At 45.2% G+C, this 27855-nt stretch overlaps 1 protein-coding gene across 5 annotated transcripts in view; it reads left to right on the top strand.

Moving 5' to 3' along the window:
* The window catches only part of CSGALNACT1 (chondroitin sulfate N-acetylgalactosaminyltransferase 1), a 342149-nt gene that overhangs the window by 66021 nt on the left and 248273 nt on the right, over nucleotides 1-27855 (top strand). The window contains exon 1 of one of the 5 annotated variants that reach the window (XM_070499786.1): nucleotides 1312-1443. The exons of the other annotated variants lie outside the window; for them this stretch is intronic. The gene's annotated coding sequence lies outside the window, so the exon portion shown is untranslated. Of the gene's footprint in view, nucleotides 1-1311; nucleotides 1444-27855 lie in introns of those variants that run through there. 5 annotated transcript variants of the gene reach the window in all.

Below are 27855 nucleotides of genomic sequence, written 5' to 3'. Positions count from 1 at the left end.
GGGGTCGGGGGTCGGGGTTGGGGGTGTGGGGTAGGGCTGGGTGGGGTGCTGAGGAGCTGGGGAGTCCTCTTCTAAGACATCCACTCACATGGCTGGCGCGTTGGCGCTGGCTGCAGTCTGGGAGCTCGGCTGGGGCTGAGGCCAGGGGCCTGGGTTCCTCTCCATGGAAGACAGTCCATGGGCTGCCTGGGCTTGCTCACACCATGGTATCTGTGTTCTCAGGGCCATTATCCCAAGAGAACCAGGTGGCAAGCTGTGAGGTAGTCTTCCCGACGGCCTTGGAGGTCATGGTGTTCCTCCTGCCGTGCGCGTTGGTCGGCTGGTGAAGAGACCGTGGACTCTGCCTGTTGATGAGACGGGTGTGAAAGAGTTTGACGATGCCCTTCCACTTCCACACCCTGTTAGGAGCCTCTGACGAATGTTTCACTGTGGCCTCTAAGTGGAAGACTTTCGATCACGCATTGACGGGGTGAGGCTGCTCTGGTGCTCGTTATTACACGGCCTGATTGGAGTCCATCCTGGCCCAGTAGGTGTGAGTCGAACAGTGTTCATCGAGTTTGCGCCGCGGTGGGCCCGGGGTGAGCTGGGTGAGGGCAGGCTTGCTGGAGGGGTCGGGACCGAAGTCGGCCTGCTGGGCTACCAGGAACAACAGGGAGATGATGTCACGTGGAGACGGCAGGTGTGGACGGTGCTGTCAGAAAGCTTAGCTGAGACAAGAAGAGGGAAAGGCAATTAAGAGGGTGACTGCCCACCAAGACAGCATTCATCTTCTTTTCTTTTTTTCTATTTTTTTCTTTTTTCAAGGGAGGGAGAATTTGTAGGGTGAAGGGAAGGTGCCAGTACAAAGTGTAAGGTGGTATTGTTCCTATTCACCTCCGTGACTTAACTTCCCTCCACGTTTTCTTAAGTGCAGGGATCCTGGCGCAGTGCCAGACACAGTGGACACTTGATAAACATTTGCTGTAGAACAAAGGAATTCCCCCTGTAGAAAAACATTGTTTCCGGGATTGCTCACCACCTGCGCTGACCTCTTCCCTTCCTCTGCAGGGAGGCCCTTTGCCTGCCTTTTTGTTTCACAGTAGACCAAGGATGTTCTAAATAAAAATCAGTCTCCCACGTTCATGGATGCCGCAGCCAGCCCGGTGGCCGCCCCTGGGATGTGTAACGACTTCTCCTCCTCACCCTGACCTCAAAGACTTCACCAACAAACTGTTTTCCCAAATCACCCACTGAAGCAAAAAGCCCATAAGAAGACCTGGCGCTTGGAGGCTTCTGAATCCCCCACAGATGGCCCCGGAACCAGATCCTCATCTGGTTGGAGAGTCGTTTTCTCTCGGAGCGTCCGCTGGTCATCTATAAAGTGGAGTACGAGCTCCTGCTTCCGAGGGACGCTGTGCGCAAGGCTGTGAGACTGACGGGTCCTGTGAAAGCGCTGGCTGAACTGTAAGAACTGCCAAGCGCAGAGCACTGCGCTAATGCTGGGAGCTGATTATCTGTAGTCCCGTAGGCCGGTGTGGGTGTTGACGTTTTATTGGAAACCTGATATTTTTTACCTGAGGGTCATATAGGGTCTGCTTCAGTCACTTTTCCATTCTTCGACTTATATAAGAAATTGGCTGGAAGTGTCAGCAATTGAAAAATGGCAGTGATTTTTTGTTTCATGACCTGCAGTTGTAATGGACACCGTAATAGCAGTGCTCTCTATATGTAATCTTTTTCTTTCTTTCTAAGGAGTAAAAACCACTGCCTAGACTAAATAATGGGAGGGTGGCGTTTCATCTCTGGAACCACGTGTCTTTAGAAGCCACGTTTTCTCTGACACATGAGAAATGGTTGAAGACATTTCAGGAATTATTCATATCAGTGTGGTAATGGTCCAAGGCATACACCATGGAAAGAGCAATATGATGCAGTTATAATTTGTGCTGATTAACTGCTATGTGCACAGAATTTCAGCTTTAGTTAATTTCACTTTTTAACAATTTACACCACATCTGTGCAGCACCATACGTTTAGATTGTTGTTGTGATCCGCACATAAGTAATATTTTTTAGTGAGGTGTCCCTTTCAGAGCAACTACACTCTTTTCTAAACTACAACTTCTAAGGGGGTGAAGGATGAGATGTGAGTTGCGCGTTTCTTTCCTAAGCCTTTCTGCTCGGTGGGGAAGGGTGTGTTTAAATGATCACGTGTAGAGACGGATGCTTCAGTGTCTGCCGAGGACTTTGTTGTTAGGAGGCCAAGAGGAGGACGCTCACGGGTGGCTTTGAGGCCTCAGGGATGTCTCCTTCATTCTGGTAGAGCAAAAGTCACAAATATTATCATACTGTGCACACTTCTGCAGTTCTTAATGCAAGCAGAGGCCCTGAGACCACGAATATATCAAAACCGCAATAATAAACAACATTTAAATAATGGAGAGGGCATTTGAAAAACATCTTTGTTGTTTGCATTTCCTGCTGTGTGTGCTTCTGTGTGCTATTTGATTTTTGTCCCTGAAGGAAATTCCTGTGCCAAGTGTGAGAGGTAGATCCCTGTGACCAAGTTGGACGTGGGGTCAGAGAAGGAAGGGACGTGACCAACCACCAGCTGAATCTCTAGTCCTGCAACCACACGGACTCCCTTCCCTGTTACTTTCCCTGGAGGGTACTGGGTTGATGCTATCCCTCTCTGAGGTGCTGTCTTCCCAAAGGCTCCTGCCCTGGCCAGGGGTCTCCTTTTGTACTAACGAGGAGCGAGGGAGAGGTGGTGAACAGCCCCGGTCTGTGGAGGAGCCCGAGTTCAATGTGGCGGATATTCACACATGAACCCACGGTGCCGTTTGGACCTGTGGGTGCCTTTGTTCTGTTTTTGCTGTCATTTCCATTTCTGGGACTCCCTTTCAGTGTGTGGTCTTGGTGGGAGGCAGGCATTCGCTCTGGCTGGGCACAGGCACCCCTCTGGCACAGCCCACTGAGGCTTCTCCCTGGAACTCTGGGTCTTGAGTGAGCAGTACAAAGAGGGAGGATGTTGGATTTGTTTGTGCGGCGGCGGCTCTCCTGTGGGCCACTTTGACCCTCAGAGCGCTCCTCATGCGGAGAAAGCAACAGCGAGCTTTCGCTAGTCTTCTCATTTTTTCTAAGCTGGTAAGTGTTAGTTTCATCCCCATTACCAAACAGTACGGACAGAGGCCGCCTGGGCAGCCGCCTCTGTGTTGCCATTGGTTTCGCACTCTCTCTTTGGCCCTTCATTTTTGGAGCATCTTTGTTGGTGTCCTGCTTCCCTGGGTGGAGTGGGAAGCCGAGCGCTGATATTTCCCTCCTCCGCTCGCCGAGGTTGGTTTACTGGATGAAAAGAACTAGTTGTCCTCTTGTGTTTGTTGTGTGTGGCTAAAGGTAGTTTCTACCTTTGCGGACACTTCACAGTTCACTAGAGCATATATGTACCCGATTCTTTTGATGTCTGTGTATAGGCAGATACTGTTGTCCAGGTGATCAGATGGCCTCAGTGAAGTTACGTGATTTGCCCGAGGTGCTGTGGCTGTTCACTGGTAGAACCAGAACTCTAACCCGGGCCTCCTGACTCCCCAGCCCTCTTCCTGCTCATTCTGCCTTGTCAAAGTTAGCCTTGTCATGAAACATCCTTCACTGAAACACCACGCCTGCCAGATTCAGAGATCTCAGTGACTAGGAGTGGCAGACAAGGGACATTTGAGCAGGAACAGTTACCAGCTGGTGTGGGTGCCACAGCAGTCCTGTCCTGAGTTCCCAGAGAGGCGTGGCTCATGTTCAGTCCCAGACCTGGGCGGATCAGGGACTGGCTGGTAGGCTGAACCCCTCATCTCACTTCTCCAAGTGCAGCGCCGCCAGGCCCTCTGTGTGGGGGCTGAGGTGGGGGGGCGGTCCTTCCCTTTAGTTGGAATCCATCAGCAGCTCGTCCAGTCCCACAGGACGCCTGCCAGGTCAGCACCCGGTCTGGGGAGATGACTTTGAAACTGCTTTTTTTATGCAGCCATTTAAGAGCTAGTTACTGCTAATTAGCACCATCCCAAAATAACTTTTCTTTTTCCTTTTTTTCTCAAATAATATGTGCTTATTGCTGATAGATTAGAAAACAGAAATAAAAAGAAGTAAAGAAAAATTAGAAAATATAAATAAACAAAAGAAAGTAAAGAAAAAAGTCTCACTATTTTGCCACCTGGAAATGACCACCTTGACATATCTTTTTCCAGACCTTCTTTATGTTAAACTTTTATTGCCATGTGTTAGGTACTGTTCTCGGCATCTTTACATGCCTCATCTTGTGGTATCTTCCCAGCTTGCAAGGTATTATAGTCCCCATTTTTCTTTTGAGGAAGACTGGCCCTGAGCTAACAACTATGCTCATCTTTCTCTATTTTATATGTGGGATGCCTGTGACGACATGGCTTGATAAGTGGCACGTAGGTCTGCACCCAGGATCTGAACCGGTGAACCCCGGGCAGCTGAAGCAGAACATGCGAACCTAACTGCTGCACCACCCGGCTGGCCCCTTTGGCAAATTTTTAATGTTTGGTTCTAGGTAGTTATGTTTTGTTTTTGTTGTGAAAAGGATCTTATATTCCTCTCCCATAATCTTTCCTTAACTGGCTATTGTTGGTATATAGAAAGCCTTTTTAAAAAGAATTTGACGTCTTACCAAATTCTTAGTAATTCTAATAGTTTTTCAATTGTCAGGCCTTTTTACCCTGTTTTCACTTTTGCAGTCCAATTTGGAGTGGTTTCTGATGAATAGAGTCCTGATAAAATGCTGTGATGACTGGCCCCAGGCTGTGGAGGGTGATCAGGGCATGGTGGCCTGATCAGGCAGGATTGCTGGTAGTAATAACTGTGACTGGGCAGAGTAGGGTAAAGGTGAGGACGCCTAGAACTTGTAGAATTTATTGTAAGTCGTGGAAGGCCTACAGAGTGTGAGTCACATGGCATAGATCCAGCTGTGGCCCGGGTCAAATCACATTTCCTCACCAACGTTTCACGTGAGATGGCCTAAAATCGGTCACAGCTGCTTGTCGGTCCCCCGTCTGTCCTGTCTGATGGTGGAAATCAGTTCCCCAGCATCATTTAAAGGGATGCTGTGTTCAGGGTGAACGTGCTCTCAGCTATGTGAAGGACCGCACCAGACTGAACTAGCCGTAGATAAGCTCAGAAATAGGGATTTCCTGGGCATTTGCGTGTTTGCCTGATGGCCGTCTGCTGTTGGACTTGTGGGGAGCTCTCCTGCAGTGCCTGCCTCCGAATGCACAAGACTGTGGTACCCTCATCTGTGCCGGCCGCAAAGGCTGCCTAGAAGCAGATCTCAGCGTGGGCAGACAGCCCGGCCCCTTGCTCAGGCTGTGCTGTGACCTGGCCCTGAATGGCACCGGCGCGAGTGCCTTGAGGCCTGTGTCCACGACTTACCTGTGGTTGAGACGGGTTTTACTTCACCATTGTTTCACACTGGAGCAGCATAATTTGTGGACTCTAAACCCTGGTGTGTGTTAGAAAATGTCCTGCTTCAGGAAACCCAGAAGGGAAAAGACCACAAGTCCCCGGGGTGTGGTGATGACAGGGGTGGTCCTTGTGACATCATGTGGTGAGCGTGTGGTAGAGGGAAGAGTTCCTAGTGGGAGTGAAATTTGGGGAACCTTCTGTTTGGGGAGTGCTAGGAGCCGTTTTATTTCTAATTAAGAAGAGCCCTAGGAAGGGAAGTAAGGTAGCTTGCCAGCTCGTTAGCAGATGTTCCGATTAGACCTCAGAGCACATTCCCTGGTGGCCAGAAGCAGGGAGAGGAAGGACAGCCTCACGCCTCACATTTGCTGGGCTCAGGGCTGGAGTGCAAGTGGAAGCTCACACCCTGTGTCTGAATAAATATGTCATAGTTGCAAGTCAACCCATCTGTGAGTCAGGCTCTGTCTTCCTGTCTTGATACATATATCTTCATAACGACCTGGACAGCCAGATTCAAACTTAGTTCTCAGACTCCTCCAGTTCTCATTCAGAATCTCCCTGTGGTTCATGTAGACGTCTCTGGCCGCAGGTCCCATATCTGTCTGCACTCTCTGCAAGGAGCCTCTCTGTGCAACCGGCGGCGTGGTCCACCCTTACGGGAATAGACCCAGGCAGGTGCTGAAGCAGGTTCCAGGGATCTGTTGTATGGTATGATGATGGAGCGGGGTCTGGGTAGGCTCAGCCCAGGGCCTCTGTGAACTCCTTGCCCCATGGACCTGGCGTGGCTGGAGGATGTGTGGGCAGGGCCCTCTAGGTGTGGTGCCAGCGCAGGGGCCTAGGCTGAGATTCACAGGGCAGGGTGTGGAGATGGGAGGAGCGATGGAGAGAAGGGAGCTGGAACCTCAGGGCAGGTGAGGTGCTGTAAGCGGTGAGATCAGGCACCCTAAGCATGAGGGCCCTGGAATGTGCCAAATTATACTCTTAGAAATACTCTTTTATTACTTCTGGATTTGGGCAATGTGTGTACAGATTCTCCGCTCATCTCATGTAGACCCAGTGGACATGTCCTGCCCTGTCTCAGACCCCTCTCCTTCCCAGTGCCCAGTTCTTCCTTATAATGTGGCAGAATGTGAGGTGATTTCTATAAAGACGAACACAAAGCCTTGTCTGGAACCAGGCCTCTGATCCCATCTTGCTGCCCTCTTCTGTTACTATCAGGATGTGGGTGCCATCTTGGTTACCAGAGGATTGGAGCACCAGCCTCTGTTGGGGGTAGATGGCTCCTGGAGGTGTCCAGGGGAGCCTGACAGCCTGGAACCACGCGGCTGCTGCCAGAGGCTGCCTGTGTGCCCGGGAGCCTCTGCACCACGAGTGACCACCTTAAAGTGAGAAGATACTTGAAGAGCAGCAGCAAGAATCATAGCTCTTTATTTTTTATTTATTTATTTTTCCTGTGAGGAAGATTGTCCCTGAGCTAACATCTGTGCCAGTCTTCCTCTGTTTTGTATACAGGATGCTGTCACAGCATGGCCTGATGAGTGACGTGTAGGTCCACACACGGGATCCGAACCCGCGGACCCCAGGCCCCTGAAGCAGAGCACTGAACTTAACCACTACACCACCGGGCTGGCCACAGGGTCATCATTTGATCAACATTCTCAAACAGTGTCCCTGTCCATTCTCTAAAATGAGACTGATCTGCATGTGGAGTTAAATTGTTGGATTTATTTTATGGCTTTGCAGCAGTCTGCAATTTCCTTACCTTTAAGAGTTCCAGTATATAGACTAATAACTTCTGTTTTTCAGAACTTTATGAAATTTGTTTTCTATAGTATCCATTGTGTAACATCTGTGAGGCTGTTTCCTCATCTATAAATAGAGACAATGATAGGTCAGGACGACGTGATAGTAGACTCGTAAGGCACCTCGCACCGAGCCTGCCTGGAGTAATTGGTCACTACTTGTGTGCTCTCTATTCTTGTTGTTGTCGTCACTCGTCAGGGATTCCCCGCCACCGCTAGGAGTCTGCTCCTGTGTGCTCCCTAACAGATTCTGTGCTTTCTAGCACCTCCGCCTTAATTTGGGGATATTTTCTATCACTTCGGAGAAATCAGTTTCATATTCTGAAGAGCTCTCTTTCTGGGTCGAGAGGTACAGAATTTTGTCTTTTTGAAAAGTTTTTAAGATTTTTCATGTGTTACATTCCAAGAACCAGTTTTGATTCTTCTCTGCTGCCTCTGAGCCCTTTCAGTTGTGACTTTTTTCTTGACCTTTTCTTGTACACCATTCGTCTTGGAGCTTCTTTTCTTTATAAGCTGGGGGCATAGAAATATTCCTATAGCTATTTACCTCCTCTATTGGGAGCCTGGTTTTCATTTCTGTCAAACATAATCAGTAAATGCTCAGCTATGAGGACAGAAGGAGACAAACCTTTCTGAAGTCGAGCTACCCTTTTTTGCTACTTCTCCTGGAATAGTTGTGTTCCGTCCTAGGTTATTTGAAGAATCCCCAATCTAGAGTTTCGCTGTCCTGCCCTTTGTCTGTTAGCTAGGTTTCAGTATTTCACTCTAATTTGCACAGTCCAATCTCCTTTAGGCCACAAAGCAAATATACAGAGAGCGTATAGCTCCCCTCCATCCCTTTGCCCCAGAATGCTGGTTGTTAAGGTTACGGTGATTGCCTAACATTTGGGATCAGCCTCTGAGAAAGTGACTTAGGAAATGTGTTTATAATGTGGCTGGGCAGCATTTAGTGGGGTATAATGTTTTTTCAGACAATTTGAAAATTCCAGCATCTGTGACTTCTGACATCCCCACCCAGGAATCCCCTGCTCATGCCCGCTGAATTGCTGCTGCAGACACTCGCACTTCAAAATCACTTTTTTACGCCTTTCTTTTCTCTTCAAACCTCCAACTTCTCCTCACCCTTCCTTAGTATCAGCTGGTGAACTTGCTTCTTCACTGATGAAGTAAAAATGCTTCGAAGACAGTGAATATATCCTTTCAATGCTGAAACTAGAAACCCGCTACATCTGTACTTCTAGACTCTGATTTCCTTCCTGTTAAAACATCCATATTTTCATCCATTCGCCTGTCAAAGGCCTGCTCTTCTTGCACTGGATTCTGTCCCCTCTCACTGGCTCAAGGACATTACTCTGAAGTTGATCTTCCTCTCCCTGAATTGTTAATTTTTCCTCTGTAATGGATCAGCCCAATCAGCATACAGAAATATTTTCCATCTTAAAAAACCCACTCTTGGGGGCCAGCCCGTGGCCAAGTAGTTAAGTTTGCGCACTGCTTTGGTGGCCCAGGGTTTCACCGGTTCGGATCCTGGGCACGGACATGGCACCGCTTATCAGGCCACACTGAGGCGGCGTCCCACATAGCACAACCAGAGGCACTACAACTCGAATATACAACTAAGTACTGGGGGGCTTGGGGAGAAAAAGAAAAAAAAAACCCCACTCTTGAACTCACTCCTGCCTGTAGCTACCGCTTTATTTTCTCCTCTCCTTTATTGCAAAACTTTTTGAAATAATTATCTGTACTCTCTCCTTTCTTTCTTGCATCCTCATTATTTTGGCTTTTGTCCCCATCACCTTACCAAACAGGTCTCATCGAGGTCACTGGTACCTCTTACCTTGTCAAATCCAGTGGTTGGTTCTCAATCCTAATCTTACTGCATTCATCAGCAGCACTTGACACAATCTTTCATCCCTTTCTTCTTTCTGTTCTTCTCTTGGTTCCAGGCGCAGCCTCTCTGTGCTCTTCCTCTCTTTTCAGTCCTTCAGTCTGTGTGGGTGGTCTCTCTTCCTCCGGTCGAGGTCTGTGTGCTGGACATCCGGGACTTAGTTGTTGGATCCCTTCTTTTCTCTCTTCACTTACTTTACAGACGTTCTTAGCTAGTTCCATGACGTTATTTCTTCAGTTTTTTTTTTTTAAAGACTGGCACCTGAGCCAGCAACTGTTACCAGTCTTTGTCTTTTTTTTTTCTTCTTCTTCTCCCCAAAGCCCCCCAGTGCATAGTTGTATCTTCTAGTTGTAGGTCCTTCTGGTTGTGCTGTGTGGGACGCCGCATCAGTGTGGCCTGATGAGCGGTGCCATGTCCGTGCCCAGGATCCGAACCGGTGAAACCCTGGGCCACCAAAGCAGTGCGCAAACTTAACTACTTGGCCACGGGCTGGCCCCCTGTTTCTTCAGATATTTGTGTTTTGTCTTAATTTCATTATCTGCTCCTTCTTATACCACAAGAAGATGTATTAGATCTTTTAACATTATGCCATATGTTTCTGAGGCTGTATTTTTAATTGTTTTTTGATAGTTGTTCTTTCTGTTCCTCAGATGGGGTAATTTCTGTGGGTCTTCAAGTTTACTGACTTTTCTTCTTTCATCTCCCTTCTTCTATTTCATTGATCCCATGAATTTTTGATTATAGATATTCTAGTTTTCAGTTCTATAATTTTCATTTGGTTCTTTTTTATAGTTTCTGTTTCTCCAATGGGAACACCTAACTTTCCATTGATTTCAAGAGAATTCACCCCGTGGAACACAGTTATAATAGCTACTCTAAAGCCTTTGCCTGATAACGCTGACATTGGGCTGTGTTCAGCTGACGTCTGTTGATTATCTTTCCTCTTGGGAACTGGTCACATTTCCTTGGTTCTTTGTATGTCAGGTAAATTTGCATATCCTCAACATTGGGAATGTTACTTTGTATAAACTCTGGGTCCTTTTGTAACCCTAGAAAATTTTTTTTTCTTTTTAGCAGGCAATGCTCATGGTTAGGTTTAGGCCTCAAGTTCTGCCTTACCCTCTCTGAGTGGTGGTTCCAATGTAGTTTAGTTTTCTGAAGCTTGTGCTTTCTGTTTTGGGTCTGTCCTGTGCATGTGCCACTCGGGGCTGAACCCGAGACTTGGGTGGGTTCACACAGAGAATTAGGGGATCCCCTCCTCTAGCTCCCTCCTCTCTGTGGTTCCACTCACACTTTTCGGTTTGCAGGAGCCAGAAGATGGGTTTTCATCTTAGACTTATGTAACTATGGACCTCTGTGACTGGGGCCGACCTTTGGGGAAAAGCCTCAAGAGAAAAGAGAGACCCAGCCCTAGAGAGAGGGTTGAGGGGGCGATTAACCCTTTGCAGGTCACTTTCTAAACTTTTGACTCCTTTCCACAATCTTCCTGCTTTTTTTCCCCCCAACCTTTTTTATTGTGGTAAAGTACATATAACATGTAATTTACCATCTCAACCATTGTTAAGTGTACGAGTCAGTGGTATTAAATACATTCATTATGTTGTGCAGCCATCACCACCATCCATTTCCGTAGCTCTTTTCATCTTGAAAACTGGCTCTCTGTACCCTTTAGACAATGACTCCCCATTCTTCCCTCCCCTCAGCCCCTGGAAACCACCATTCTACTTTCTGTCTCTATGCTTTTGACTATTCTCAGTATCTCATATAAGTGGAATCATACAGTATTTGTTTTTTTGGTGACTGGCTTATTTCACTTTGGATAATGTCCTCAAGGCTCATCCATGTTGTAGCATGTATCAGAATTTCCTTCCCTTTTAAGGCTGAATGATACTCCAACGTAGGTATATACCACATTTTGCTTGTCCATTCCTCTGTCAGTGGACAATTGGGTTGCTTCTGTATTTTAGCTATTGTGAATAATGTTGCTATGAATATGGGTGTGAAAATACCTCTTTGAGACCCTAATTTCAGTTCTTTTGTATGTATACTCAGAAGTAGGATTGCTGGATCATATGGTAATTCTATTTTTAATTTTGAGGAACTGACCTACTGTTTTCCACAGTGGCTGTGCCATTTTACATTCCCACCAACAGTGCATAGGCTTCCAATTTCTCCACGTCCTCACCAACACTTTTTTTTTCTGTTTTTCTTTTTTTGATAGCAGCCATCCTAATGGGTATGAGGTGGTATCGCACTGTAGTTTTGATTTGCAATTTCCTAATGATCAGTGACGTTGAGCATCTTTTCATGTGCTTATTGGCCATTTATACATCTTTTTTGGAGCAATATCTATTGAAGCTCTTTGTCCATTTTTAGATCAGATTGTTTGGTTTTTTTGTTGAGTTTTAGGAGTTTTCTATATATTCTGGATATTGATTTCTCATCGGATATATGATTTGCAAGTATTTTCTTCAATTTTGTGGGTTGCCTTTTAACTGTTGATTTTGTCTTTTGGAGCACAAAATTTAAAAATTTCCATGAAGTCCAATTTGTCTATTTTTTCTTTGTTTGCCTATGCCTTTGGTGTCCTATCCAAGAAATCATTGCCAAATCCAGTGTTGTGACGCTTTTGCCCTATGTTTTCTTTTAAGAGTTTTATAGTTTTTGGTCTTCCCTTTAGGTCTCTGATCCATTTTTGAGTTAGTTTTTGTGTATGGTGTTAGGTGAGGGTCCAGCTTCATTCTGTTGCACGTGGAGATCCAGCTTCCCCAGCACCATTGGTTGAACAGAGTGTCCTTTCCTCTGCTGATTGGTCTTGGCACCCTTGTCAAAAATCATTTGACCATCTATGCGAGGGTTTTTTTCTGGGCTCCCTATGGTATTCCGTTGGTCTCCATGTCTGTCTTTATGCCGGTGCCACACTGTTTCAATTACTGTCGCCACAGTCTGCCTGCTGTGTCTTTTTCATAGTCCTCATGTAGTTGCTCTTCAGCCAGTTTCTAGGTGCAGTTGGAGGGAGGACGATGGTCCTGGGCGTAGCACTGCCATGGGGCCGCGCTTTCAGTGCCTTACAGGCAACATGCAGGTCTGCTTCTCCTGCCTGCACCTCTCCCCTGGATCCGACTTCTCCCTTTGGATGTCAAACAGGTGTCTCAGCTCAGTGAGTCTAAGGCTGGACTCTTGGTCTCCAACCTACCCCTCCTCTTGCAGTCTTCCTCACCCCAACAGCAAGGCTGCCATCTCTCCACTGCTCAGGCCAGCATCCTTGGAGTCCAAAACGGCTTCTCTCCTTTGCTCGTGCCCCGCATCCAAACCGTTAGCTAATCCTGACAGTGTTTTGCACATTGTATCTAAAATCGGACAACTTCTTACCATTTCCGTGCTGTCATCGTGTCTTACCTAGAACTGTAACGGCCCCGTAGCTGCTCTCCCTGCCTCCACTCTTTCCCCCTCAGTCTGTTCTTCACCCCGTAGTAAGTCAGAGCATGTCAAGCTTATGTTCAACCCTCTCACCCCTATCAGTGACTACTTACCTCTCTATAGACGCTAATGTCCCCACAGTTACTTCCAAGGTCCTAGGTGATCTCTCATCCCCCATTCCCGCTTTTTCCCGTTGCTCTCCTTACTGATCTGCTTCGGTCACACAGCTCCTGGCTGTTCTTCAACCTTCTCATTGTCCTCCTGCCTCAGGACCTTGGTACATGCCATTCCTCACCTGGAATGCTCCTCCCTCAGATATCTGCAGGGCTCTTTCTTTCACCACCTTCTCATCTCTGCTCGAATATCGCCTCCTCAGAGAGCCATCCCCACTGTGACCCTGTCCTCTCTTCCCATGTATTAGTCAGACACTCGTCAAACCTGGCGTGCTGCACATTTGTGTGTCCCCTCCCATTAGCATAAGCTCTTTGATAACCGTTCTTGTGTCTCTCTTTCCAGCATTGTATCTTAGGTGCCCAGCACAGCACCCAGCACATGATAGGGGCTCAATAAATGTTCGTTGAGTGAACAAACCAAAAGACAAACAATACGTTCAGAGTGTTTCTTCATAAAGAGAATTTGGTAGAGTTACTTTCCAGTTTTTCCAAAATCATTATATTAAGAGAAGGATGCAGAAATTTTTATGATGATAAGTGTTCTAAGACGTTGGCATCCACAGCTCACCTTTGGAGTACAGACAGGAGTGCCCTGGTGGAAGCCGAGATGGAATTTATTTCTGACTCGTGCATGCTTGGACTGGGTGCTCGGTTCCCATGGGGCCATGTTTCTAAGGATAGCTACTGGAGTCAAAGGTGAAATACTTAGTTTTCACTCTTGTATGCCGTAGTGCATCTTGAAGACTGACAGGAGTGGGACATAGCAGCGTGGAAGCCAGCACAGAGCACTTTGTCCAGAGCCACTTTGGCCCCATCATCCCTGTCTCCGTGTTCCGCTGTGATCAGGTCCCATGATCAGGAATGACACAGTGAAGGGCTGTTGTGCATATGGACAGCCCCAAATGTGAGTGACTTTAAATGGTCATTTGCTGTGTCTAGAGTCCTCACCTCTTCTATTTTCAGTGCCTCTGAAGCACAGACAAGTTGGTGGTGAAGATGCAGTAGTTAGACACCTCACATACTTAAACTCAGAAATGCAATGAAGACTCTGAAATCCCTATCACCTTTGTTCTTGCATCTAAGTCCATTTTCAGCACAGTGGATGAATGCCCACATGGGCTATTCACAGAGAGGACAGTTGTCACCCCAGGTGTGTGTTGTCACTGCTGCTGAGTATAAGAGGATGTTTGCCTTGTGTTCTTTCTAAGGCTACATTATAAATTAGGGATCTTTTGAGATGGCTTTCTGCATTTACTTCTAACTTCTGAAGGGGACTTTAGGCAGGAGGATCTGGAGGATGTTATCCTAATGGTGAAATACAGCGTGTACAACTCATAGTCTCCCATTGCCTCAGCAATGAAACTCTTACTGCTCAGTAGTATGACCCCATAATGAACCAGCTTAGGTGGTAAATAACTGATGTGTCCTTTTGTTCATTTTTTGCTTGTTTGTGTGCAGTATTTTCTTGTTTGCCAAGTTTTATACACATCGTTTAAGGCCTTTTCCTCCTTCCTTATGTGACAACATAAGTTTTTGGGTTTTTTTTTTTGGATGAGAGTAGCAGTTTAATAATGCCATGGTTGGAATTTAAGATGAACAGTGGCTTATGGACTATTAAAAGATATACTTCTCATTTGTGTTTCGAGAATAGGGTATTATATAATTGTCATCCTTAAGTAACTAGAAAGAGGGAAAATAGCAGAAGTGTTTTCTGGATAGTCTCTGGATGCTATTCAGCACTGAATTTAGATAGTGAATAGTATTCTCTAGCTGTCCAGGTCGTTCGGCAGTTTCCAGCATCCTAATGGCGTTAAGGGAAATACTTTGCAGCCCTGTTAGGAAGATGCTGAATATGTCGGAGATATGACTCATTCCCCTTGGTGGAAGGGAGCCTTAGTGGGAGGGAAAATTCTAAGCGTCTCCTAGCTGTCTGAAAGCCAGAGTGTTTTTGAGTCCTCATTCATTTATCAATCCAATAGATATTGATTGCACGTTCTGCTCTCTCCCAGTCACTGTGCTAGGTAGGTGTCTAGGGAAGAGCTCCTCTCTGGCATACAGAATAGCTGAGGGTGGGGAGACGGGGAAGCCAGAGCACCTGTGTGAGCCTGATCAAAGGTTGTCAGGTGCAGGCGGCAGGAGCCTGGACAGGAAGAGGAAGCAGAGGGGTGTGAGCACATGGCTTCCAGATACCGCGGCCTGTGCAGTTAAAGTGTACCGTGAGCCTTAACCTTCTTGGCCCCGGATTCTGTGGAATTCTACATCTTTACATTTCTCTTGAGGAAATAGAAGTATTATTTATAATAGTTTAAAAAAAAAAGGAGAAAATCTCATTGCCCCATAGAGCAGAGTCGGTGAAATTAATTATGGTACATTCATGAGATGGAGTTCTCTGCAGTCATTAAAAATCATAATGCAAAAAAATATTGAATGGCATGGGGAAATTCTAACCATCTAATAAATGAGGAAGAAAGCCTCTAAAGCAGATGATCTCAATTTGGTCACGCTACATTCTCAGTCCCGCCCACCCGGGCTACCCTATGGAAATCGCAGCCCTTCCACCATCCCCACCCCCACGCGCACTCCTGGGGCCCCTGTCCTGCCCTGCTCCTTACCTTTCTGTACTTACCACCTGCTAACGTACTCTACGGTTCACTTGTCCACATTATTGGTTATTGTCTTTCTCTCCTGGTAGAATGTAAGTTGTAGCTGGCAGGGGTTTTTTTTGTCTGTTTGCTCACTGATGTGTCTGAAAAGCCTAGAACAATGTCTGGCACACGGCAGATCCTAGTAAGTACCGTAATTGTTGAATAAATGTTGAAGGCAATATGGTTGGATTATAACATAGATGGTTGTTAATTTTTTTCTTTTTAATTTTCTGAATTTTCTGTGTTTTCTCTAATAAATATGGATCGCTCTATAATTAGAAAAAAAGCTTAAAGAAGACTGTTGCATATGAATTTCTCGTATAGACATAACTGGTTTATCTGGGGGAAGGGCTGGAGGGCTGAAGAGGGCAGAAGCAGGCCTTCCGGTTGCGTGTAAAGAGCCCTGTCTAGACGGATCGTAGGGCCTCTGGGCCCTGGGCCGGGTTCTGTGCTTGGCTGTCGGCTGGTGGTGAGCCATTTCCTCTCTCCTACCTGTGCCCGTGGCTGCTTCCACGCCTCACTCCTGCTTGCTCCTTTCTAGGCTGTGTTTTTCCTGGTCACTCTTTCAAATTCTGTGTTTTCCTCTATGCCGGCTTGAGTGCTGCTTTCTTTATAGGCTTCCTTGCCCACTCTGGCCTCATTCTCCCTCGAGTCCCCTGGGCACTTGCAGGGCACACCAAGCACACTGTGCTCAAGGAGGCCTTGCCTGACATTCTTCATGGCCAGCCTTCAGGGCCATGTCTGCCGTGGACATTAGCCAAAGAGGCCAAAGCTGCTCCTGCTGGGGGCCAACTGGAGTCTATTTTAAGAAGAAACCGTGGAAATACTTTAAGCACATATGCGCCACTTGTCTCGTGTGTTATCTTTTTTCTGCAACTAAATGACAAGCTGCTTGGGAAAAAGGTTTCTATTTTCTACTCTTTTTGTCTTCGATAGCACATAAACAATTCTAGTCTCAAAGTGGATATCACATATGTGTTGGTTGATCCTTGGTTTCCCATATAGAAAATAGATGTCATTTCTGACCCTTCCTAGGTGGCATGAGAGTAATATTGGGCCAATGATTTGAGCACCTTAGAAGACATTATATATGCATCCATGGATATTTAATGACACTTTATCATTAATCATTTAAAAAACTAATAAAGTGAAATGTTCAGGATATAACTTGGCTGCAGTAACTTTCTACTGTTAAAATTGTACAATTTTTATTTGGGGAATACAGATTGATTTTTAGGAAGCAAGGTATTAGGTACCTGACTATTCACTTCAGCAAATGTTTATTGAGATTCTCCTGTTTATAAGGCACTGCAGTGAATTGTAGAGGTCAGCTGAAAACAGCCCATGAACTCTTCGAGCTGGGGTTGTAAGAGCATAAACAGTGTCCAAGAGAAGAAGCAAGGACATGTGATGGAGGTTAAAGGAGGGAGAGAGTCCTCGTAGTGTGGGGACAGGTAAGCGTGCGTGGAGTACAGGACCTTGTATGAATTTTGTTAGGTGGGAGATTGTAGACGTGAGGAAATGAATGGTTCCAGGTGGAGGTAACGGAAACAGAAGAGGGAGGGGAGGAGGCATTGGGGAGCAGCGGGCTGTCCCTCTGCAGCCCTGCCGGGAACGTGCGGGTGGGGGTGGGAGATGGGCCTGGAGGGAGGTCTGGGGAGCATGCAGAAAGCCTTCATGCTGGGGTCAGAAGCTCTGTTTTGAGCCTCCCAAGGGACCTTTGGATATTCCACAGCATCAGAGATGGGTTTTGAAAGAAAAGTTTACAGTTTTTACTTGGCTTGGTAAATGGGAGAGTAACCATATGCTTTTGATATTTGTGGTATTTATGGTAGTGCCTTTCATCTCATAATGAAGTTCATTAAGCAAGGATACGTAAAATCAAAGAGAAAGTTGTTTGTTCCCAGAAATGTAGGTTTTTTCCCCCATGTGGTTGCATAGCCACTGGGTTGGACTAGCGCTTGAACTTGCAAATTTACTCAAACTGCTACCGGGGAAATACAGGTGAAGTTTACATGGTTAAATTATTTTCTCAAAGCCATATGGCAAATTATTAAAATACGTTTGAGTAGAGTCCATGTGTCTGGACTCTAACAAGCTGCTATCAGAACCCCGTGATGATTTTGCGAATGTTATCAATCTGATTGATACCACATCTGTGCAGTGGGTGTTCTGGGATTAATACTATTTCTGTCTATTGCTTTGGGAAGAATTTGTTTCAGAGTCGATAAACAGTCATGTATGACAGGTTTTTTGTTTTTTTTTTAAAGCGTTCTGGGGAGGAATCTGAACCATGATCACTAGAAGTTCATAAGTTATTTTTCATAGTATTTCAAAAGGTTTAGCAAGTGTGTATTCTTAACCCTACATGGTTTATATCATTTTCTCATTTAAAATAGATTAGCACGGGCCGGCCTGGTGGTGGAGCGGTTAGGTTCACACATTCTGCTGCAGTGGTCCGGGGTGCACTGGTTCGGATCCCGGGTGCGGACATGGCACTGCTTGGCAAGCCATGCTGTGGCAGGTGTCCCACACATAAAGTAGAGGAAGATGGGCATGGATGTTAGCTCAGGGCCAATCTTCCTCAGCAAAAAGAGGAGGATTGGCAGTAGTTAGCTCAGGGCTAATCTTCCTCAAAAAATAAAATAAAATAAGATAGACTAGCAGTTTAGAAGTATACAGCTAGGAAACTTTGGGTTTGAGTTTACTCGTGAAGTAATTGATCAATTACTTAAGAATCTTTTTTTTGCTATTATTTTAAAAAGATTCAATTTGTTCCTTTTTTTAGTTTTTAAATTCTAAAATATATTCAGAAAGAAGGCAAACTGAAGACTCATATGTGGAATGCTTGCCTATTTTTGTGAAGTGTGTGTGTGTGTGTGTGTGTGTGTGTGTCTGAGCTGGGGCTCTGTGGCTGGGGAAATGGAGTCAGGAGCATCTGTCCTCAAGCTGCCTCCCTGAGGTGGCTCCAGGGGTGAGAGTGGGCTGAGGGACTGTGGGAAGAGACGGTCACTTCTTACTTTATATACTTTGAAAAGAAATGAGGAGATGCTGTGTCATTTTGACCATTCCTTTTTTGCATTTTTGAATAAAAAATAGAAAAACTACTTGTCAAAACTATTTTTCACTGTATAAATTATATTTTACATTTTGGAGCCAGTTTTTTCTCTTCTGTAGGAAAAGTTAAAAGATACAATGTATGCTGCTCAGGGTTTTACTTTCTTTCTTTTGTTTTTTTTTTTTTTTTTTTTTGAGGAACATTAGCCCTGAGCTAACTACTGCCAATCCTCCTTTTGCTGAGGAAGACTGGCCCTGAGCTAACATCCATGCCCATCTTCCTCTCCTTTATATGTGGGACGCCTACCACAGCACGGTGTGCCACGTGGTGCCATGTCCGCACCCAGGATGCAAACCAGCGAACCCCAGGCCCCAAGAAGCAGAATGTGAGCACTTAACCACTGCACCACCGGCCCGGCCCCAGGTTTTTACTTTCTTAATGCATTTCCAGCTTCTGCTCCTAATATTTGAATTTTTACAGTTCCTTCTGTTCGACTTTACTATCCTCATTTTCAGAGGAGTTGTATTCTGTACTTTGTTTCCTTTAAAAATATTTAGTTGAAGGAAATTCCATGATCGTTCATAGAGTTTAATGCTTTTTTCATGTGCATTATCAAATTTTTGAGTTCTTACCAATATTTAGTACTCTTATAATGAAAATATGCGCATGGAATGATCTTACGTTCCATCCTCTGTGGTGTAGCTCACAGTGATTTAGGGCCTATGGTTCTCAATTCTCTCTCACACAGCAGCCAGCGATCTTCTCGGCTTGTTGAAAGTGCTCCCCAAGCGAGGGAGAGACCTCGGTCTTTCTTCCTTGCCATCGTGCTGTGGTCATGCGGGGTTTAGGGTGGTGACCTGCCTGTTCTCCAGAAGCACTTTGTTCAAAGGGGGTGTGACAGTACTTACCCAGTTCTCTCATTGTCATGTGAAGGAGCACTTTAATCACTTCATGCTTTAAGTACTTAAGTGGAAGAGAAATTACGTACGTCCTTTGAGAAGAAAATGTTAATGACTTGGGTAAAGTCACTAACTAGAACAGGAAGAAGTAAGAGAGATGGGTTTTCTTCATGGGACCTGGGGCAAGCTATTGAGTTTCCCTGGGCCCCCATTTAGTTGTGAAGTGAGGCAGTGGAGTGGACGCTCTTAACTCCCTTACAGCACTAACATTTTTTGGTCTGACTGCAGAAGGCCGGTGCCCTGGGCTTTGGAGCTGTGGGCAGAGGGCTGACGGATTAGCCGGCGTCCTTCCTCCTGCATGGCGAGCTGGGTGCCGGGAGACTCGGAGGGGCGTTAGACGCTCTCTTTTTACTTAACTTTTCACGCAAATAGAGGGAAGTATCTTGGAGCTTGTCTGGATGTAAGCTAGGCAAACAATTGGAAATGACTCCAAAGGAATTAAAATCACCTAAATCTGGGCTGCCATGTGAAAACTGTCAGGAAGAAAATGTAAAAAGATGAGGAAACTTAGGAAGGATGGAAGATGGAAATAAGAAGTCTGGAACATCATCACGGATGTAGTTAGATGGATGTGAGCCCTTGGCCTCATCCACCGGGGGAGACCCAGTGCTGACTTCTTAGAAGTGGAAGTGTTAGGTTTAAATGAATGGAGGATGTGCTCTTTTACTAAGGGGATAATACAGTTTTAGTTATTCGCTACTGCAGATGAAACTAACCCATGCCCTTACTTAATGTATTAAGACAAAGTATGTGGGAAAATTCCTGTTCTTCGGAGGTTAAGAGAGGAGAGGACCATGTCTTCCTAGACTGTAAGTCTACCTTGGTTCTGATGCAGAACCAAATTCTGTGCTAGGTGGACTGTGGTTCTGCTCCAGGGTTGCAAGTCAGCGATGATGGTGGTGAGGTCCGTGCATCCCAGGCTTGGTGTCTGGGGCAAGGGTGGCGAGTCATCGCTATGCAGGAAGATTTCGACCCAGGCTGTGAATGAGAGTAGTTATTCCAGCAAAAGTCCACTCATAGCCTGAGTATCTTTGAAACAGTTGCCTTTTCTTGATCTTTCCTTCTGAGTTCTGGCTCCTATGTTTTAGGAGGCAAGCTGGTTATAAATAGACATTTTGTAACTATTTTAAACACTATGTTAAAAGCCTGAAGGAATCTAGGTATTTAACGCAATTCAGTAGTAAATACTTTACAAACAAATTTGTATTTTTATAAGTCCCTAAATTTATAGTCAGGATATTTTGAAGCTGAGTAAGAATGCCATTTCTTTTTCCAGCAACCATGAAAAACCAGTAATGTCTTCATTCCGCTCCCAGATTTACAGCTTTGAAAAATGTTTTTAACATAAAATGTGAATCTGAGGAACATTCGGGGAGAGTATGTCAATACCAAGAGGTAATGAGAACACAACTGCGCTGTTTCCAAGGACCTCACCTGAGCCATCGCGCTGGCACCTCCAAGGGTGTGGGAGAGTGTCCTGGTCATGGGCATGCTTTATCCAGCTGGGAGTGCCTCTGCCGGTAATTGGAAAAGTCTTTGCTATATGGAGAATGTCATTTTTAGTCTTGTATAGAAAGTGACATTTGTCTGGTGTTTTAAAATTGCCAGTGTCTGCTCAAAGCCAGATCTGAAGGCAATTTCAGGGTGATATCAAACATTAAGAGGAGAGAATTGTAGTATTGGGGAGGAGGAGGGTTGGCTTATCTCCTTAGATCTTCTCAGTTCTCATCCCTAAGATTCTTTCTTGATACATTGAAACTTTATGCACCACAGAAAGAAATGTAGAAAAGAAATGTGTTACGTTTTTCCCAGGTTGTTTTGGGTAATACATTTCTCTTTAAGTATCATATATACACTTCCCCCTGCTCCCTGATACCCAATTGGTCATCATTCTCTATACCTTTGTCCAAGGTTTGAGTTGTTGAAGCTTAAAGGAAATGCTGCCATTCCTGGCCACATGTGCCTGGCATGTCAATAAGGCCTTCTTTGTAGCCTCCAGGATGTCTGTTCCCAGCTCATGAAAGCATGAATGCTGTGCCGTTTGGAAGGGAGCCCATTGTAGGAACCCCCATCCTAGGAGGAAAGGCAAATTGGGGTGTTTAGGTCATTGGTTGTTTTAAATTTAAGATTTGCTCTGGATATCTCTAATTGTAGTGAGTGATTTTCAGTATGTTTAGCATTTGGATTTTCTGGGGTTGGGAGAAAGGTTTGAAAGAAAAATAATCACCCAAAGAAAACAGAGTTTTCATAGTATTTTAGCCTTAAACTGTGGTAGGAGATGAAAACATACAGTAAGTGCAGACCTGACCCTAAGTCATGGAAGATGGAAAAATCCATCCTCAGGACTGTGGTGGCCTTTAAGTATGTTGATGTTGATCCGGGGAAATGTTTTCCCAACTGTCTGAGAGACGTGTGGCATCGTGAGGCAGAGCGATCATGATGGATGAGAAACATAGCAGATACACGGACGGAGAGCATCCTGTATTGTTCTTTGTGTCCTCTTCCAGGCATGTGTAGTGCTAGCAATGTTTTTGCTTCTTTTGTTGTTACAGATGTGCTTGGCTCTTGGTGTGGAGAATGCCTGGGGTTTGGTCTTTGGGGGTGTCCATGGGGAGGAGAGCCAGAGGCAGAGGTCTTTTTTCTCTCATGGGTGGCTGAAGGCTCAGAGAGGCTGGATACGCAGTGTGGCCTCCTGAATGGGGGGAGACGATGGCAGCTTTGCTGATGCCACCGCAGATGGTCTTCTGTCCTCCCATCACTCACAGTGGATGGTAACGACAGAGCCAAATGAGGGCATTACCAGTGCTGGCCACGGTCACCCGAGGGTGGAATCAATAACATCGCTTCTTTCCGATGTCTTACTACACAGACCTCAGCGTCCACTTAGCTGACTGTTTTTCAGTGCTTGGGGCCAGCTGCTGTGTTTCACTTCAGGACTTAAAGGTTTCTTATCAGGAAGTGGAAATGATAGGATAATAGGCTTTCCCAGGAAGAGGAAATACTGTTTATCAGCGATACACAGTTGTTAACTATTAGATTGCACACAATTATTGGATAATGCAAACTTTTTTAGCCAAAACATCACCTTAACATTTTAACTTTGATTTTTTAAATCAGTAAGAGTGTTGGGAACATAAGTTTATGTTGCAATTGTTTTAGTTACTGAGTTTCAGTAAAGAGCAGGATGTGGTGAAAACGCAGAGAGGAGCAATTTTAAATGATAGATGGAAAAAGAGTTGCTGCTAGTGGGGAGAATCTAAAAATATCTAACCTCTTAATCCCAGAATAGTGAAAATTAGGAAGGGGAATTGTTGACATGGAATATGGGCTCGTTCACCAAAGAATAAAATGTTAGGAAGAAGGGCACTCTGGTCAAAGTTTGTTTCCTAACAGGAGATACTACTCAAATTTATTACTGAGGAGGTGGAAAGGCAGGTTGTATCCAGGACTTTGTGTGTCAGTGGCAGATCCATAAGAAGCTTCTCTTAGAAGTTGAGATATACCTAACCTTAGGGTTTGTGAAAAGGGGTGACCATATCCTCCCACAATAACAGAATTTTCTAGGTGTCTGTTGCATATTTTTATAGGGAGCACAACACAGATGGTCATGAAATACATCATTGATGAAGATCCTTAAGTCTTTTCCAGTCCAGGCTACATGTTGCCTGTGTTACTTAAAAAAATAAAAATCTATATAGCAACGATAATACTATATTGCAGAATATTTTAAAAGTCTCAAAAACAGGTCTGAGCCCTGATACCAGAACCCTCACACAGACACAGTCAGTTTGGTGCATTCCTCAGATTCTGTATAGTTTTTCATTTTGATTTTTTACCTTCGTTTTATAGACTGCTTTTCTCGATGCAGCATAGCAAGTATGTGAAAGGACTTTGCAGCATTCCACCGAGGAGCTGGGCTGGGTGATGACAGCATGAGGTACTTCCCAGTCGGTGACTCATCTTCATACGCTCTGAGTGGAGCCTTTGCCAGTTTCCAGGGCCTCGCAAGGCTCCTGGAATGAGGCTGCGAGTGCTCTGCAGCTCTGGGCATTGGGATTGGTGGTCCTATCTTGTAGAATGATGCCTCTCTAGGAGACTTTGGGCATGCACACTCTGTTTAAGAGCCTTGTGTTCTGCTGCACGTAGGAGGGAGTGTGCTCCAGGTGCTGGTAATTCTCATCTGCGCCGTCAACGCCTTTGATGAGGGGATCACGTGGAGGGGGGCTCTGAGCACATGCTTGGAGCTAAGCGCAGCTGTTCGTGAGGGAGAGGATGGCCTTTCTTTGCTGTCTGGTGTTTCCTGTGTGATGGCACTGATTAGCCCAGAGCCCCGGGCTGTTTAGATGTCACAGGACCAGGAGATTCTCGCTGGAGGTACAGTTCCCTCCAAACCAGCTGGCGGCAGTGAAGCATTGGTATTCCCCACAATTCTGGAAGATGGTAATCTTCTGGAGGATGTGGCACCATGGTGTGATGGAAAGATTACGGGGTTGAATACTACTTGTGCGACGCATCAGCAGTGATGGAGGGTGTAATTATCCCCAACTTACAGCTGAGGAAATTGAGGCCTAGGGAGATTAAGTAATTTGCCTGAGATCTCAGGGTTGAAAGAGCCGGGACTGTAACTCGGGCCTCTCTGGCCCCCAGACTGCCCTCTTCAATCTGCTGCCCCCTCATCGCTGTGTGTGGATAGACAGTCTGTGCTCTCTGATCCCATGGCAGGGTGGATGGGGTAGGACAGTGTGCCCTGTACAGAAGCACATCTGAAATTATGGTGAAGAACTCAACTTCAGAGCCTAACAGGTGGACCAGGTTCAAACCGTGGCCCGGCCACATCCTAGCTGTGAGACTGGGCAAGTTACTTAACCTCTCTGTGCCTCGATTTCCCTATCTACAAGCCAGGGACAATAATAGTATCTACCTTGTAGTTAGAGTATTACATGAGTTACTACCTAGACAGAGTAATGACTAGCAAGACTAGTAGGTAATAAGTAGTAAGAGCTAGAAAGAGTAACTTTTAGAGCAGAGTCTAGCGTATGACAAGCATTTGATACATGTGAGCCATTATTACTTTTGCCGTAATTTGCTGCCCTCTCTCCAGGCAGGAGACAAGGTGGGCACTTTGTGCTTGTCGGGCAGCACGGCTTTGTCCTTTTGCAGCTGCCTTGCTGGAGGGGTATGGGCCGTGATGGTCCGGGTCTGGGCAGACGATGTTTAGGCAGCATGTTAATCAAAATTGGATGATCTTCCAGTCTTCAGCCAACAATCTAGGCAGAGATTAACAGAGTGTGGCTTCTCTACTCTTATGCAAAAAAGAAAATGAGAATTTAAGCTGCTATCCAATTTTGTTGAAAAATACTTTCATGGAAATTTACAAGGTCTGGGCAGGCTCTTGCAATATTTTTGGAGCCACTACCGGTACAGAGATACGAGTTCTGGGGGATTCATTCAACTAATTGTCTACTCCTGAAGAACATTCAGTTTTGTTGGAAACACACAATTTCTTTTTCTTTCTTTTTAAAGATTGGCCCTGAGCCAATCTGTTGCCAATCTTCCTCTTTTTTTTTCTTCTTCCCCCCAGAGCCCCCGAGTACGTAGTTGTATATTCTAGTCATAGGCCCTTCTAGTTGTGCTGTGTGGGACACCGCCTCAGCATGGCCTGATGAGCGGTGCCAGGTCCATGCCCCGGATCCGAACCAGTGAAAACCTGGGCCGCCGAAGTGGAGAGTGCAAACTTAACCACTAGGCCATGGGGCCGGCCCTAGAAACACACAGTTTCTTGCAGAAGGCTTTGTGGAAGTATTTGAATTGGGGATGAGAATTAATGTTTTGGGTTGATGCAAAGAGAGTGTGGGAGCATTTAGGACAAAGGGAAGAGTCCTAGTAAGGGATTATGGATAGTTGGGCTAAGAAAGAGTTGCTAAGAGTTGAGAGTTGCAGACAGGAAATAAATGAAAACGTAGGCAAAGTGGGACTGGCTTACAGAGTTCTGTTTTTAGTATGAATTTAAGGTGACAGGCAAAGAAATACCATTGCACACTCTCCTTCTGGGAGATACCTTGATAAATTTGCCCAGAGTATGTGTATCTCCCTAAAGGTACATTGGACATTAAAATGCCAAAGCTGTACTGCAGAAAATGTACGTGACAGAAACATGTAAGTTGAAAAAAACCCTCTGCCTTCTCAGTGAGAATTGACCAAGTGATCCCATTACAGTCAGGCATTGCTTAATGATGGGGACACATTCTGAGAAAGGTGTTGTTAGGCATTTTGTCGTTGCGTGAACATCGTAAAGTGCACTTACACAAGCCTAGATGATGTAGCCTACTGCACACCTGGGCCAGATGGTACTAATCTTACGGGACCTTCGTCATATTTGTGGTCCATCATTGACCGAAATGTTGTCATGTGGCACATGATTGTACGTAGATTAGTGGAAAAACCATTTATGAAGCTGTTTGTTCGCAACTTCAACAAATGTAACTAGCCGTCAGGTACTGGCTTTTGAATATCACACCTCAAGGACCTATTAAACACAAATGAGTTTTACAGATTAGAAGGTGAGAACTACATATTGCTTTTTAGCTCAAAATTCCCTTAAAGGAATTGAAGCTTGCTAAATGCCACCCTGATGAAAATCTGGTGGAGTGTAGGTCTTGCTTGGGTTTTAGAATTCCTCTTCTTGACGTTTCTTGGTAGTACTATCTTGGAACATATCTTAATAAAGTGCAGTTGGTTGGATAATAGTTAACCATAATTTTTGTGTCGTTGTTCTGCCTGAATGAGATTTCAAGGTTGAAAGGAGCCTTAAAGATCAGCTAGTTAGACCTCAGAGCTGATGCCTGAGTGTTCTGTGCATCAGGCCGTGTAACAGATGTCTGGACACTCAGCAATATGGGGTTCAATCAACGTGGGCTACTGGACCCTCCACTGACTCTCCCAGTGGAGAAACTCAGGTCCTTAAAATTAACTTTAAAGGTTCACATAATCCGCCCCTGTGCTACCCTCTGTCCTCAGCCCAGCAGCACTCCTCCTCATGTACTCTGCCCTCATGATCCTGGCCTTCTTTCTCAAACACCCCAAGCGTGTGCCCATCTGCAGACCTTTGTACTTTGGGCCTTCTGTTGCTTCTAGAATACTCTTTCCGTGGTATATTGATTTTGCTCTCATTTTTTGGATGTTTCCTCAGCCTCTGCTAATGCTAGATTGACATCTGTTTTGTCTCATCTCACTGAAAGTATTATTCCACTGGTTTCTGACTTACATTGTAGCTCTTGAGCAATCAGCTAATTGTTGTTTCTTTGAAGGAAATTTTTCTTTTTCATTCTGGCTGCTTTTAAGATCTCTGTGTCTTTGGTGCTCTGCAGCGTCTCTGTGATATGTTGGGTGTGGAGGTCTGTTTTAATGAATCTGTTCGGGATTTGTTGGATCTTCTGCATCTTTGGATTGGTGTCTTTCATGAATTCTAGAACATACCCAGCCATTATCTCTTCGTGTGCCTCTGATCCATTCTCTTTCTTTTCTTATGGAAATCCTATTGGATCTGTTAGACATCTTCAACATCCTCATGTGTTTTAACCTTTCTTTCAATTTTCCATCTGTGTCTTTCTTTGCTACATTCTAGATAGTTTCTTTAGCTCTGTCTTCAGGTTTACAAGTTGTCTCTTCATCACTGTCTAGTCTGCTAACAAACATATCCTTTGCATTTTAAATGTTACTTATCTTACATGTTTTCATTTCTAAAAGTTCTATTCTTATTTTAAAAATCTAATCATTTTTAATAGTTTATTGTTTCATAGTCATTTTATCAGTTGCTACTATTATTTCTTTAGACATAATTGCTTTATATTTTATAATTTTAATATCTGACATCTTTGCTGATCTGTTTTGTGTGTGTGTGTGTGTGTGTGTGGTTTCTGCTGGTTCTTGCCCCTGTATATTTGTGACTTTTAGGTGTGAATTCAGGTTTTTGAATATTTAACTATGGGGCTTCTTGGAGGTCTAGATTGAAGGTGGGTTCCTCTAGAGAATTTATGTTTGCTGCTGCCAGATTTTTGGGGGTATTACCAACCTGGGACCACCTTAAAACAAATTTTTGGTTTGAGGTTTTCCAGGCCACCCAGGCACTCTGAATTTGGATTGGAGGTCCTGTGTGAGGGATAGATTTTGATGGCAGAATTTTAGGGAAGGTTTCTTTTCCTCCTCGTATTTAGAAGGTTTAAGACAGTCAGATTTTCTCGGAGTATCTGGGAGGTAGCCATCCTGCTTGTTACATGCATGGTGATGTTTCCAAATTAGAAAAAGCACTTCTTTCTCAAGACACTTTATTGCTATTAGTCAGGAAAATTTCCTAGTAACATTAAAATCCCAGATGACTGCGAAGTGAATGGTAGCCACAAGTTGTGTGACACACAAGTTGCCCTCACTTCTGCCTGAAGTGTACCCCCGACCTCATTCGTCCCTGTC

This window comes from Equus asinus, chromosome 27 (assembly GCF_041296235.1).
Source record: "Equus asinus isolate D_3611 breed Donkey chromosome 27, EquAss-T2T_v2, whole genome shotgun sequence".
In the NCBI taxonomy this organism is placed as follows: Eukaryota; Metazoa; Chordata; class Mammalia; order Perissodactyla; family Equidae; genus Equus; species Equus asinus.
Note: the sequence above shows the minus strand (reverse complement) of the source record. Positions and strands in the feature narration are given on the sequence as shown.